The sequence below is a fragment of the Chenopodium album genome, chromosome 16 (assembly GCF_948465745.1).
Source record: "Chenopodium album chromosome 16, dcCheAlbu1.1, whole genome shotgun sequence".
Classification (NCBI taxonomy): Eukaryota; Viridiplantae; Streptophyta; class Magnoliopsida; order Caryophyllales; family Amaranthaceae; genus Chenopodium; species Chenopodium album.
The window spans coordinates 13,183,316-13,198,950 of NC_137849.1; the positions used below are offsets into that span (position 1 = coordinate 13,183,316).

At 35.0% G+C, this 15,635-nt stretch overlaps 2 long non-coding RNA genes across 11 annotated transcripts; both read right to left on the reverse strand.

Moving 5' to 3' along the window:
* Window positions 1-6,086: 6,086 nt before the first annotated feature.
* On the reverse strand, window positions 6,087-9,194 carry LOC145584933 (uncharacterized). Of its 2 annotated transcripts, XR_014100453.1 has the most exons (4): window positions 8,991-9,194; window positions 8,716-8,858; window positions 7,745-7,895; window positions 6,087-6,982 (listed from the first exon to the last, which is right to left on the reverse strand). It is a non-coding gene; the product is annotated as an uncharacterized LOC145584933 (long non-coding RNA). The 2 variants fall into 2 exon arrangements; XR_014100452.1 differs by having other exon boundaries at window positions 7,745-8,858.
* A 431-nt stretch (window positions 9,195-9,625) lies between these two features.
* Window positions 9,626-15,410, reverse strand: LOC145586245 (uncharacterized). Of its 9 annotated transcripts, none has more exons than XR_014100852.1 (6): window positions 14,118-15,410; window positions 13,677-13,758; window positions 13,218-13,314; window positions 12,850-13,042; window positions 11,215-12,756; window positions 9,626-9,973 (listed from the first exon to the last, which is right to left on the reverse strand). It is a non-coding gene; the product is annotated as an uncharacterized LOC145586245 (long non-coding RNA). The 9 variants fall into 9 exon arrangements; XR_014100854.1 differs by lacking the exon at window positions 11,215-12,756 and adding an exon at window positions 10,213-10,293 and having other exon boundaries at window positions 14,118-15,403; XR_014100853.1 differs by having other exon boundaries at window positions 12,692-12,756; window positions 14,118-15,403.
* Between the last annotated feature and the right edge of the window lie 225 nt (window positions 15,411-15,635).

The following is a 15,635-nucleotide window of genomic DNA, read 5'->3' on the forward strand; positions in this document are numbered from 1 at the left end:
TTTCTTCCGTTTTATATTATGTGCAACAAAATGGGTTGCACATTTTCCAAGAAGAAACTTTTAAGGGAGATTAATTAAAGAAAAGAGCAAATAGTTAAGCTCATAATAGGAAACCAACACCACCACCAGAAAACACCAAAACCCACCTCCATCCACTTTGCTTCCACCATAAACCTCGAAATGCAGCCACCACCAGACCTGCAACCACCCAAAACCGACCAGACCCACAACCACCCAAAAACAACCAGACCCACAACCGCCCAAAGCCGACTAGATCTACAACCGCCCAAAGCCGACCACACAACCACCTAAAACCTACCGGACCCACAACCACCCAAAACCGACCAGACCCACACCCACCAAACCTAAAACCCACAACCACCAAACCCAAAACCCGCAACCTCAAAAACCCACAACCATCGACCTCCCTCCCCTCTCCCTGAAATCACCACCAACCACCCTAAAAATATGAAGAGAGTATTACCACCAACCTGAAAGTATTACCTCCTCATCGCTAAGTTTATTTGGTCAAATTTGACCATAAAAACCTCAACTTTAAGCTTTAATGGAAGAGGAAGTGGTGACGACGACTTAATGAAGGAGGAAGTGGCGGCGACGATTTTAATGGAGGAGGAAGTGGCGGCGACCCGATCTTATGGTGGTGGTGGTGTGATTGTTGTGAGAGAAGAGAGAGAAAATTGGTGGTGAGGGTGGCTTGTTAGAGATGAGAGAGAAAATAAGGTGGTGGTTGAGTGGTGGTTGTTAGAGAAATGAGAGTGTAGGTGAGGGTGACTTAAGAGAGAGGAGAGAGAAAATTTGGTGGTGTGGGTGGTGGATATGGTTGTGAGGGAGGAGAGAGAATGTGTCTTAGTGTTATTATTGAGGGTTAATTAAGTTGGGTTAATAACTTAATATTTTAATTGGATTGAAGTAAGGGTCTTTTAGTAAATTTACTCAAAAAATTTTACTATATAAGGAAACTTTTTTTAGTTGCCCATAACTTGTAACATTCCAAAATGGCAAATGTTGCACATAATACGTAACGGAGGAAGTAAATGCTTTTTTTTTTTTTTCATGTTTCATTTGACCTAATTTTGTCTATCCTATTTTTTTTTTTTTTTTATCAAGGCAGGCAAATGATATGCATTGGAGAGTGATAACTACACTTCAAAATTGAGAAATTACAAGTTCATAACTACACTTCAAAATTTGATAAACTTAAAGAGGATATCAAGGGGTACGTATGTCAGTTCACCTATTAAAGCGGGGGCAGCACTGTAATTGACCACTTCATATCTGGCATTGCATCCAAGCTGACCTGGTCCAAATGCCACATCAGCTGCTCAAACAACGATCAACATCACCACATCGTCTATCTTACTAAGGGTAACGCCGTTTATGAGGCTTTACCATTCAACTTCGTCCCCAAATTAACTTCTATGTAAAACATTCAATTTCTTCACCAAATTAACTTTTACCCACCGAGGCTTTGGTTAGGGTTTTCGCTTTTTCGCATTCTCATCCCAAATTCAAATTCCTAAAACTCGATTCATCTCTTCCAACTTATCCTCATAAATGGATTACATCCTTCAACAATTCAACAACGAAGGGCGATTGAAATACGAAAAATTTCTGATTACGAATTCTCGAATTTTCGTTCACCTAGTTCAGTGCTATTTTGATTTTTTGGCGGAAGATCGATTCCAATCGCAAGATTCTTCACGACGGCCGTTTTAAATTTCTATTTGCTCCACTTCTGATTAAATCGTTTTCTACTATTGTTCTACAACAGCTTACAAATCAATTTCAAGTTGCTCCACTTCTGATTGCAGCGCCTTCTACAATTGTTCTACAATAGGTTAGAAATCAATTTAAATTTACTCCAATTCTGATTATAGCGCCTTCTACAAATGTTCTACAATAGGTTAGAATGTTCAGGTTCCAACAGGCTTAGGTTAATTGTTTCTATCTTAGTTGTTGTTAATTGTTGCTAGTTTACTAGTCAATTGCTTCGCTTCACTTGCTTCGCTTCACTGTTCATAATGCATGTGAACACGGATGGTATTTCCCATTTCCACATAGTTACCCCTTTCTTGCTTAGGTTCTCCACGCTGTAGAACATTATCAGAAACACTTACTCTTTATTTAATTGAACAACCTTTCAAAAACGAAAACGGATGGGATAGCCCATAATTCATACTGTTCTGTGTTTTGAACACAGGGATTTATAACAACGGACAATTACATTAGGTGTATTGGTAGTTTGGCAGTACTCCCCAATTAACAACAATTTGGTCCCAAGATGGTTAAGCGTATGCGTATGTTGGAACACTCAAATGTGCATGTTTTACCTTCAACTGTAGGCCGAGTAAGTCATCGGAGTAGTAGTGTTTATTAGTATTTACATCGGTTTTATTTAGTAATATTGTTGCCAAGTGTTAACGCACTGTCCTTTGTGATTGCAACTGAGTAGACCGAGGATGATGTTTGTGCAACACATAGTAATGACAAGGTAAATCGTGTACCTTGTCATCATATCTTTCATACGTGGTTTGTTTGATTTCTAAGTAAATGTAATTCATTTGTTGCTGTAAATGCACTAGATGGAACCAGCTTGCTATGTTCAGAAAACAATCCGATTAGAAGCCTAATTATTTAAGGTGATAACATATTTAGATTATTTTAGTTGATAGGTCATTTAAGAATTTAAATGAAGTGTGTACAAAGATAACTTTCATTTTATTTACTGATAAACCTGCAGGATGATGCGTTAAGTGTAGGAGGTTTAGTCAAAGCCAATGGCCAAGTAATTAAACAGCAAGCTTTGTCATATGCAAGGGTCAGTTTATATTGTTTTGGTAATTGATATTTATTTTTAATAATAGCTAAATACAAAATTTACCCTTTTTAAGTGACTGTCTATTGTATCTTATGTACTGAATCCTCTATCATTTTAGCCTCCAAATGTCAATTGTCGTGTTGAATCCTTTCGGCGAATATGTATGAAGTTTGACAAGAGAAGAATAGGATGGGTTAATGAGATGGGGTTTGGAGGGCTCTTGTATTTTGTTGCAAATATTCACTTACCTAGGCAGTTGGCATATATTATGACAAGGGTTGATCTTATAAATAAAATGTTTATTGGTGTAAATGGAAGTATCGTTTTTTAAAGAACCAAGTTCATTGGATACTAGGTATTCCAAAGGGATCAAAGCCTGTTCCCAGTACCAAAATCATGACGGAAGAATGTCGTCGCAAGGTTCAGAATATTTTGCTGAAATATGGGAAAACGTGGCTGACTAAATCAACCAGAGATACAGGTCGTGTATACACATCTATTGGTATTCCAGTGACGACCAAAATAATGGATCGGTTGGAAGGTTATTTTAATGCAGATGAGGAAGAAGAATTCAAGACACTTTTTTTTTTTGTAGTTGTACTCCAAATGGTGTTGTGTCCTACCCAATCACCTCGACTGGCATCCGACTTGTTACCAGCACTTAGCTATGCTAATGGACTGCGATCATTATGATTGGTGTAATTTGGTGTTGGACAAATTCATGGATAGTGTATCCAGCTTTGCTCACCGATTCAACACAAATGGATCTGCAGGTGGCTGTGGTGGTTGTGCAATGTTTGGAGTTGTATATGTTGCATTTGGTTAATTTTTTTTTTTATTTTGCCCGTCAAGTAACACTTATTAGTATTTATTAGGCCTTTGGTAACTTTCATTTTATTGCAGATTTTCTATTTGGACAGTCTGGATAGGGATCCAATTGACTAGCAAGCTTTTCCCCGTCTTAGGGTTTGGAACATGAAGCAGATAGGTTTGGCAGCAAGGTCTGATCGTTTTAGGTCTGGTGACTACGGAAAGCTAGGGGTTAGTCATTGGAAGTACCCTTCCTTTGTTCTACAGCTTTAATCCGTAGTATACTAACACTTGACATAAAATCTGATTTATCTGGTTAAAGTGTAACAACTCTTAGATGTAGCATACGGTGAGGAACACCCACTGTAGGTGTAGGGAATATTTCAAGCCATTAACCCCAAGCTTGAACCCCACTGTGATCATACACTTAAGCATGGTGGCGTCCAAAGGGAAGGAAGCTAGAGTAAAAGAGTCGCCAACAAGTTTTAGGAACTTGTAAACCGTTCACAGGGTGAAGGTTACACCCCTTAACGATCCAGGAGATCGTCAACTCCAAAAGGTCTTGAACCAAATAGGGTTCGGGGATGAAGGTACAAATCCAACCTAAAAGAGATTGAACCTGCCCTAATAATAGGCCTCTACTTCATTCTTCTCGTATTCATGTGCGCTTTCTGACTAGCATGCAAACAATTGGTTAACCCTAACCTGTTTATCTATGTTGGTTGAATTTAATGCACAAATAAACTATTATTGGCGATCACTTGAATTATAATCATATTAGCCCTAAACAAGATTATTAATTATCTTATTAAGCGTGATTACAAATACAAATTCCCTTTAAACATGCATAAAAGGTGTGATCAAGCAATAACAATAATAATCATCAAGCAACATAATAACAACCATCATAATCATAATTATCATAATCATGTTAACGCTAAAGCATAATAATAGCAAGATCCTAGGCATGATACTAACAAGATTAATAACAAACCCTAGCATGTCACTAAGCATGATATTAGAAAAGAGAATAGGAAGCATCGCAGGAATCATAATTGATATAAGCAAATCACCCTAAATATCATACTAAGGAAAGCATCCTAACATGATACTAGGAACCAAAATAACAATCTTAATACGATTTCTATATCATAATATCAATTAAACAATTAAAGTACTTACTTGGATGCCTCGTATCTCTTTCTAATAACAAAATACACGCGTTAGTAACTTCAAGGAAAATATAAAATCAAAGAATTAAATTAAATTATTGAAATAGAGATTAGGGACCAAACCCTCAGAAATTATAACCTTTCACGTCTAGGGCGAAGGCAATTTCGAACTCGGCTAGGTGTGTCTAGATCTCGTGAATGCGGAATTTTGTAAGAGGGAAGGTTTAGAAAAAGCTTCTAGCTTTAGAGAGAGAAAGATGAGAATTGATTGTAGAATGTTGATTGTAAATTGATTGATTGTGGATGAATGAAAACGGAGGTTCAGGACCCTATTTATAAGAAAACAGTCCGGAAATAAGTAGAATTTGATAAGGAATAAAACTCCACTCTGTCGCTGCAAAACCGACCTTGTCGCCAGGCGACAGGGTCTGTCGCGTGGCGACAGCCTGGATTTCTACGCGCTTTCAACACGGAGTCCACATATGAATTAAAAACGATTTGTAAAGTCCGTATGAAACTGAAATCGTATCTTTTATAAAATAATATTTTATTCCAAATAAAACTTTATCAAAATATAATTATTAATTCTAATTCTATTAGGATTAAAGAGAACCTTCTAGAGAATTCTAGAAGACTATAATTAATTCTAATAACTTTAAGAATAATAATTAACATTGGGCCCTTCCCTAGATCATTGGGCCGCATGTAAAGATCAAACCGGGCCAAATTTAGTATTTTGGCCATAACTTCCTCATTATTCATCGGAATTGGGCTTATAATATGTCGTTGGAAAGCTCTTTACAATCCCCATCCAACTACACTATTGTTGGACCCTTGTCGTGGACCAAACTAAACTGGATTGACTGTTTTCATAAAATAGAGTTGTTTTCGAAATCAGAAAGAAAGAATTTTAATAAAAACCAACCGCAACACTTGACTTTTCACACTTTCACTTCGTTCGATTATCATTCGACGCAAAAGTTATTCATCACTGGGTTTGGTTTTGGAGAGGCACATTTGGGTGTCTACAGTAGGCTAGGGTCCCGGAGGCTCCATCCTTAAAATCAGTTTACGTTGTGAGTCTTATGATAAAGCAAAACTAGAGAAAGATTTATTACAGATTCAATCATTGACACGCTTTTGCTGTCCTTGTATATAGGAGGTGTCAATGGCAACCTTGTATTCAAGAGAAAGGAGACGCAAGGGCGGAGCTGAAGGTTCAAGTGGGAATTAAAAATGCAACACCAGCGTGGGTGACCCTAAATCGCAGGTGTTGTAATACAAATACTACTTTACACTTATACAATGCATCAAGTGCTTAGAAACTATGATATTTCCTGTATTTTAGATGATAAATCACACAAACCTTCCGGAAATATGTGAATACTTAATTTGTGTACATAGCTTGGGTGATCAAATTCATGTTCAGGGAGCAATGCCTCCTTCTACAGTTATAGAATGGAGCAAATTCTATGACCCCTTTCTTGGTACCCATTACAGTTATTTATAAGAAACCTTAAATAAAACCGATAAATGTATTGGAAACTTGGACACCTCATAATACTCTTTATTTGGACAAACTAGTCCAAGCGAAAATTTGGGCGTCCAGTAGTTGGACCATTTCTGACCAAAGCCCATTGCATACCTGTAGGGAATATTTCAAGCCATTAACCCCAAGCTTGAACCCCACTGTGATCATACACTTAAGCATGGTGGCGTCCAAAGGGAAGGAAGCTAGAGCAAAAGAGTCGCCAACAAGTTTTAGGAACTTGTAAACCGTTCACAAGGTGAATATTACACCCCTTAACGATCCATGAGATCGTCAACTCCAAAAGGTCTTGAACCAAATAGGGTTCGGGGATGAAGGTACAAATCCAACCTAAAAGAGATTGAACCTGCCCTAAATAGGCCTCTACTTTATTCTTCTCGTATTCCCACACAGGCCGTGCGCACGCACAGACCAGCCGCGCGCGCACAGCTGGGTCTGTGCGCATGCACCCCTGTGCCGCGCGCGCGCACCCCTGTGTGGTGCACGAGGCCTTGGCTCCTTCGCTTGCTTGATCAAACTCCGCGCTCCCGAGCATCCCCATCATCAGTGCACTCGAGATAATGCCCGCGAACAAAGCAGTCCCAAAACGAGCAAATCGACTTGATTATTCACCTACAAAACACAAATAAAACAAAGAGAAAAAGTATAACAAAGTGAAACTAAAACTAAAACTATGAATTATCAACTAAAAATATGAAAAACTCGTAAAAACTAATCGAGAATCAAAGTGAATTATAAAAATGGAAAATCAAATAAAGCTAAGAGAATTATATGAAAATGATGAAAGAAAATAGAGAAAATGAACCTAAATCTTATTCTTTTGAGCGCTATAAACGACGCTCATCAGACTAATCTGACATTTAATAGATGTGCTATTTTTATTTTACAAAACGCATCTTTTTTTTTTTTTTTGTAGTTTTGCTTATTTAATAAAAAGTTTAAATCAGTGAATCAGCAGCTAAGAATCGATTAAAATTTCAAAACCCAGGAACCAACTCAATCTAAAATTCAAAATCAACAACTCATATGAACAAAACCAGTATAAAAGAAGATAAAAACAAAATTAGAGTGAAAGAAAAAAAAAAAAAAAAAATCTAACCATCAGATTGATCTGTGTCACCATTAATGAAGCTTAGAATAAACACCAAAAATGCTGATTATTAGGAGCCTCCAAATCTACATCATCATCGCTAAATTATTTACTCTCTAACTTTTTTTTTGTAAAAATTCTCTCCAAAAAATTATAACTCACCTTAACTAAACCCTAAGAAGAACTAAACCCATAAATCTAAATCGTTATTTAAAATCTGAGAAAAAACAAAAGCTTAAATTAAGCAATTGAAGAAAGTCACAATTAATTATGAAAGAACCCACCTAATTTCAGTGCTTCTTGACTTCTCCAGTAGATGATATCTACAAAAAGAATTCACATGTATCGTAGAAAGAAATTCAAGCATTCATTATCCACTGCCGTAGTTAGGGTGTGTGAATTAGGGAAGAGAAGGGTGGGGGAGAATTTGAAACTCTGATAGGATGGAAATAGAAGTCATAAATTATGGTTCATCAGACCATTAACAAAAACAAAAATTGAAATCAGACAAACCAATCACACAATAACCTCACGAAAAATAAACGAAGAACCAAAATCAGTGTAAACTGTTAAAAGCATGCTACATTTCAACAACCCTTTGTGAAATGTATCAGATCTTCAGACAACCTAACATAATTCAATCATACTTCCACATTTTCTTAAGATCACACAACTGATATAAAACACTTAAATTCATCCCCCAATCACGGGACCAACTTGAACATAAATTTTTTTGCATCAGAGCAACTTTTCTTAATATAAACATCTTAAAAGAAAAGTAAATGGCAAAAAGGAGACCCGTTGCCAATTTTTGCCATAATGCTGGTGCATATCAGTGAAACACCAGTCCTCCCTAGCACCCCATTGCCAATTTTTGCGGCGAATATAGTTATGAGAAAGCCTTAAACTCCATAAAAATGTTAACATAATAACTATCATGGACATCCACATATTACAAGTTGCTATTGGATGAGTTGCATAGTAGTAAGCTAGCAACAATGGAACCATTGTCTAATATGGATCAATCATCTGCACCCAACCCCACTATAAATTTCTGAGAAATAGTACATTCCTAAGAAATTTTTATAATCTAACAATATTTTCACACCCTAAAACATCTTAAACTCACAAATTACTTAATACAAATAAACCCTAGAATGGGAATTCAGCAATTTTTCAAAATAACTACTCAAATTCAAAACTAAAAAAAAAAAAAAAAAATACCCATTTAAGTTTAAAAAAGTAGTGATCATACCCATTATTTGAAAAACAAGATCTCCTCTAATAGTTCCAGCTTCAGCTTGAAGAGGATATGTGGCCCCTATTAGCTTGCGTGATAATGCCACAACTCCATCCCCCGCCCAATTTTTTTCTCACAAATATGGGAAAAATGCTAACCTGGAATTTATTAGTTCAAAGTAATTGAAAATTAAACCCCGGGAGAAAAAAAAACACACACACACAATTTTAATTTTAATTGTTCATCCAGTACCTTAACAAAATTAACACCGGAAAAAAGACGGGAATTACCTTGCTACTCGTAGGCTCGTATCTTAGACCAACAATAGAACAAAGACTTGGCAGCAAATTTCGCTTGGTTTACCAGTAGCTTCCGATTTCACTTTTGTTACCAGTTGAAGATTTTCTTATGGTATCAACTATAACCCAATAAGGCGGTCCCAAAGCAGTATCATACTTGAAAAATACATTAGGCCTGATTCACACCCACAAAAACAACAAATTGAATCAAATTAACATATAATTCGTTTAAACCCAATACTTATAACTGCTTACAACAAATTGACCCTTGTGCCACAAGTAAAATTGTGACACAAGTTTAAAATTCCCGTGACTATGCAATTTAGTCACGGGAATTTCAAAATTTACACCCGTGGCTAGAAATTTGCCACGGGAATATGGATGTCGTGGCAACTTTTGATATTTATGCCACAAGTATTCACATGGCAAAGAAGTTCTCATGCCACGAATATTAACGTGGCTGATAAAGTATTTGCCACATATTCTACCGTGGCTAAAAAGTTATTTGCCGCAAATTCTACCGTCGCTAATAATTTTTCTTGCCACTAATATTATCATAGCTACTAAGATTCTTTGCTTCAAATTCTATTGTGGCTAACAAACTTTGTTACCATGACTAATAAGGCTCAAAATAAACAAATTTTGTATTTATTATAAGAAAAAAATAGTTCATACAGAAGCACATACATATATACAAAGAAGTTACAAAATTTATGTTATTTGAGTTTATAATACACTAAAAACTAGATTATTACAATCTATAATTATGTTCATGTCTTCTACTTATAACATAACATAATCTAAGGTGCTTCAAGACTGCAATTGACAAGGCAAGAACGCATCAGTTTGTTGCTGTTGTTGTTCAGAGCGTCAAACCAATCTAGCCTAAATAGGGGATCCCATATGTGAGCATTTTAATGAAAATTGATGTGCTAATGAACGACATTGAGCCCTTCCGACTATTCACCAAAGTCCTAAAACATCAAGAAAATATAGTGTTAGCCCATCAGATTAACAACTGTAGCTCTTAATGCAACTAATAAAGGATCTATAACAAAGACAACAACATTTACAGCGACAGCAAAAGATGCATCATTAGCATCAGCTACATTAGCAACAATAGCTGCAATGGCTAGCCTGGCTTCATTAGTTGTGAAAATGTTATGAATTAGCAATATTCATTCGGTAATGAAAAGAGAAGGAAAAAAATCACTAATTAAGTCTGAGTCAAGAAGCAGCAACAATGGGAAGACCACAGGGTAGCAAGCAGCGGACGGAGAAAGGTAGCAGCATCCTGTAAGGAGGGAAAAGATACTAAGGGTGCAGGCAAGGGAGGCACAAGGGCAATAGCATCCAAAAGGGGAAAAAGATTTTAAAAAAAAAAAAAAAAAATAGATTAATTGCTAGTCACACTACTAATCAGAACTTCACAGGGAAAAATCTCCCTTATATTTTGTAGCAAATGTTCCTCAAAATTAAAATTAATGCATACTAAAAAGAATGCCTTATCAAAGCTAGATCAGAACAATTATACATCACTAGAACCAGCATTAAAGGACATTCACAAAATGACTACCAAGTAGAGCAAAGCAAAGCAATATTCCAAAAATAACTTGAAGAGTACTTGAAATTAACAGAAGACCTGCATACACAATCATCAAAGCAATAATCTAACAGAAATTGATTCCCTTACCCCACTTTATTTATCTAATTAGGGTTCTAAATTTGACATGTATGATTAATTTGGGAAAAATTATTTTGATTTAAAATAAAAAATTGAATAAATGAAGTGTAATTAGATTTAAATTACATATTGCAATTTGGTTGAACTGAAAAAAATTCGATTGAATTATTTCCCCAAAATTAGACCTTTAAAGTTTCTTTTAACTTACCTAATATTCAATTCAATCGATTGAATTATTCCAACAATTCAATTACGTAGTAAATATAATGATTGAATCATTACTACGATTTAATTAAATAAAGCGATTTAATAAAACAATTGAATTAATTGAATAAAACGATAAAATTGAATACAAAGATTTAATAAATCGATTGAATAAAACAATTTAATTGTACAAAAAGATGGAATAATCGGTCGAATTAGTACTACAATCGATGAATCAATTGAATAAACCGATTAAATTATGTCTACAGTTAGTTTAATTGAATAAGATCCAAATTATTGTAGCAGAAGAGAAGTTCGAAAGCTAACCTAAAAGAGTAGTGGTGGAGCGCGGTAGTCAAAGGTGCAGTAATGAGTGCAGTGGTGCGGCTGTGCGGCGGTGGATCAGAGCATTATAAAGTGAAGGCGTGAAGGAGTCTTTCAATAAAGTTTTTGGAGTAAAAACTACTCGTAAAATGCCGCTCCACTGCGTTTCTTTCAAAAAAAACTACTCGTATATAAAGGTTTGAGGAGCAACTGACGTCTCTTTTATTTAAGGGCCTTTGTTTAATTTGAGGGCAATTTTTTTTTTTTTTTTTTTTTTTTTTTTTATTATTGTTTGAAAGAAATGCAAACATATGAACAAATCCCTCCTAAGATGCTCCAAGTAGTGTTTTTGATACTGTAAGAGCTGATTTAAGCTCCTTTAATGCTTAATAAAATAACACTGTTTTCTGTCAAAAAAAAATGAACATATCCCTCCTAACATAAAAATAAAACTAAAAGGATAAAAAATGGGTATCAACTGTTGTATAACTTATTCAATATTAAATTATACTAATAAGAAAGTTGTAATGTTATTTGCTTTTATATAAGTTTTATGTATATATATATATATATATATATATATATATAAACCTTTTTCACAAAAATACAATCTTATACATTAAATTAAGTACCCTATGACCGGATCGGGTACCCGGTTTTTCGGGTTGGGTCATGGGCCAATTTCTAACTACCCGCAATCTCGAGTACCCGGGTTTTCGGGTACCCGCAAACCTGGATACCCAGATTTGAACAACCCTAGTATCAACTAAAACCCAGGTACCCAGATTTGAACAACCCTAGTATCAAGCTAGAGAACCATTATGTATTACATTACAATTAATCATCAATCTAGTTTTTGAGTGTAAGTGACTAAAGTGTGATAATGGGAAAGATGGATCACAATGGTGAGGTGATCGGTGAATATGGAAAGTTACAATAAAAAAAAATTGGTAGGCAAAATTTTTTAACTTTACCTTAGGTTTAAATTAAGTTATGTTTAATTGAAATATATAGGAATTATAAAATTTATAATTAATATTACGCTTGATAAATAATAAAAGTATAGGATTAACGATGATAGTTAGAAGAAAAAAAAAAATTGGTTATCAAACATATACTAATTAAAAATTTTCTCGTTACAACTCAATATGCATCGGTTATAAAGTCGGTGCATGCAACACCAGTTATATATTTTTCAAGATGTTTACCACAGGAGAATTATTACTCATGGCACAAGTGTAAAGTTTGCCACGGGAAAAAAACTACTCGTGGCATAAGCGTATACTTGCCACGGGAAAATAATTACCCGTGGCATAAAAATTTCTTCTTATTTAGGTTTTATGTTACTGTTCATTTTTCCCGTGGCTAGATGAGATCATGCCACGAATTTTGAATTCCCGTGGCATAATTCGTGGCACAAGTGATGATTTGTTGTAGTGTTGAATAACACTAAATAAATTGAAGAATTTAGGAAGCTTACACATTTCTAGGAAGATTAGCAGATTCAAGGTCTTTCTTTTTGGGGTTTAATACTTCTTGCTTGTACTTGAATTTGAATAAAATAATAGAAAATTAAAGAATGAGTACCTGTTAATTAATGTAAAGAAAGAAATAGAGAGGAAGAGAGAAAATTAGTACTGTTTGTCTGTTGGAGGGTTTTTGAAGTGAAGAGCTTCTTCCTCACGCCAAATTTGGGGGCTTTTTTTAGATTTCCATTAATTCCTTGATAGTGTGGCGAGTAGATAGGCTTTAGCACCAGTAAAAAGGTATTTGAGGATCCCCTACAGCCCAACACTGCTTTGTTTCATAGGAATAGAACATCATCTCCATACTGGAAAGGCAGGGAGTAGCATTTTGAGACAGTATCTCCATAAAGAATATGTTATTGTAGCATTGAAGCCAAGCTTGTTGATATGTCTCACATATTAAGGAATCCATAGAGGCAGAGAACAAAATGACATATAATACCAAAACAAAGATCGAAGTTAATTTTTAGGTAACCTTACCAGCCAATTTCATCAAAGCAGCTTCTACACAACGTTGCTGGGCTTCCCTTCTGGTTATATTAGTTCCTTCACTAATTTTCTCTCCAACAAAATTAGCCTACAAAGTGATTGAGTAATAAAAGTTAAAACAAGATTCATCAAGTGAAAAAAATGAATTGTCATCTATTAAATTGAGAGAAAACACCAAAATTCAGGCAACATATCAACACCATGAGAATAATTTAAAATACCCCTATGTTACTATGACCGGACGGTGAAAATTTCTTTGACGATTTTAGACTGGACATTGATAATTCGTACTTGGCCTTTTCTTTGACCCTTCAACCATGAGAGTGAAATATGAAAGTCAGAAACATCATCTACACATTAACTTGGTAGGATATACAGAACAGAACCAGTATTAACTAAAAAGGAAAAGGTTGTTATTAGCCTAAACGAAAAGCAAAGTCTACAACATACAAGATCGTAGAGGAGCCACATTTCTCATGAAATCAGAGCCCGCTTTGTACTTGTTGCCATTACCAACTTGAGACTCTTGGTGCTGCATATAGAATTAAAATCAGTTAGCCTAAGATTTAAGACTCAAAGATAGATATAATCCCTAGAACTTAGAATGCAATCGACAAAGAAACCATTCAGCAATATCTTCAACAAACCATTTGGAGGGTTAAGATCAAATAAAGGTTTTTAATGTGGCAGTTTGGAAAACTAACTAGTTTTAAAAAAGAATGTGGTCAGTCCAACTTGGAGCATACGGCTGACCTATTATGTATGAGACTAAACTACCACCATATGTTTCCATCACAAGCATCATGGGCAGAGAGAATCCAGAAGACTAAAATATAAAGCATTCTAAATTCTATCTAACAGAGAATGAGAGGTGCGATGAGATGTAATAACCTTTACAAATATGTTGTTCTTGTATTGTTATGGTGTGAAGGGACATAATAACATCCTCTTCCTTCCCTCGCCTTCTTTAAGGCGAACCATATTTGTACGTGAGGTGAAACGGAGAGTCCGAATAACATAGCCCCTCAGTTCCTTTTGAAGCACATGATCTTTCTCGGCTATTGGATTTGGGTGTACAAAACCTCATCTTCACTTGCATTATTTTAATATAAGAGGAGGGTATCGGCCATCCCCATTTCAAAAGCGCATAATTAAGTTTTAAAAGATGAAACAAACTGAAGAATAAGATCATAAAGTTATCCCCTTTAATTGACTATTGTTATCAAAATGGTAAAATTTCTAGAATTTATGCCCCAAAATCAACTAATAAACAGTTCATCCTGTTTGTAAACAACAAATTTTTAAACTTCAACAAACAAATATAGAAACCCTTTCAATTTAAACAAAATTTAACACCTATAACTCCAATTATCTAATTAAACACAACAAACCTCAGGCCAAAAAAATCCCTTCTTTTAAAGCAACAAGATAACTCCAATAATTAACCCACACCTTTTGATTTAAAACTACAAGCAGAATAAGAATAAGGAAAATACACCAAAGCAAGTTCGCTGATAATTTGCAACAAGTTACTATAGAAAATGCTCAGTTCACATACCCACACAAAAATTACAACAGGTTACTAATTTAAACAGAATAGCCAAAAAGTGAATGAAAAAGGGTCATATTGATTATTAAATCAGTGAAAATCAATCTACTAAAACACAAGTTTTTATTAAAAAAAAAATGAAAGAAATGCTAACCTGGAATTCCTCTAGTTCAAATTAATTGAACACTAAACCCGAAAAAATACCAAAATTCAAATTTTTATTATTGAATCAAAACCCTAATAAAATTAAAAGCGAAAAAAAAATGAAGAAAAAGGAATCACCTTTGGAGGACTAACAGCTACTCGTTGGCTCGTAAAAAGCATACAACTTTTGAATAAATCTTCACGAGATCTAAGCTAGACTAAAGTTGAACAGTCGTTGTCGCCTTCATAAGAGAGGAGAAAGAAAGTGAGGATGAGTTAGAGAGTAAAAACTCAGAGTTTTCAAAATGGATTCACAGAAGACTCTGATAGAATCAAAATTCGCCATTAAATTGATGAAGTTTGAGCTTGAACAATTTCTCCTTTGTGGGAATGATTTTCTGAAAAGTAAAATGTATGGAACGGAGGAAAACCAGGAGGAAAAGGAGACATTCTCATAGAAGCAAACCAAGCCACGTAAGAGCTCACCCAAAAAAAAAAAAAAAAAAAAAAAAAGCAGAGGGCAAAAATGGTATTACACTGCCACTAAACTACAGTAATAGAAATGAACAATAAATGGACTACTCACTTTTATGGATTGAGGGAAAATGAATACTATGTAAAAAGTAAACAAATTAATTACACATTTACCTTAATTAGGGTAGCTAACGCGCGTGTTGCGCGCACATAGTTAGTCATATCTGGAATTTCTTTTGGTT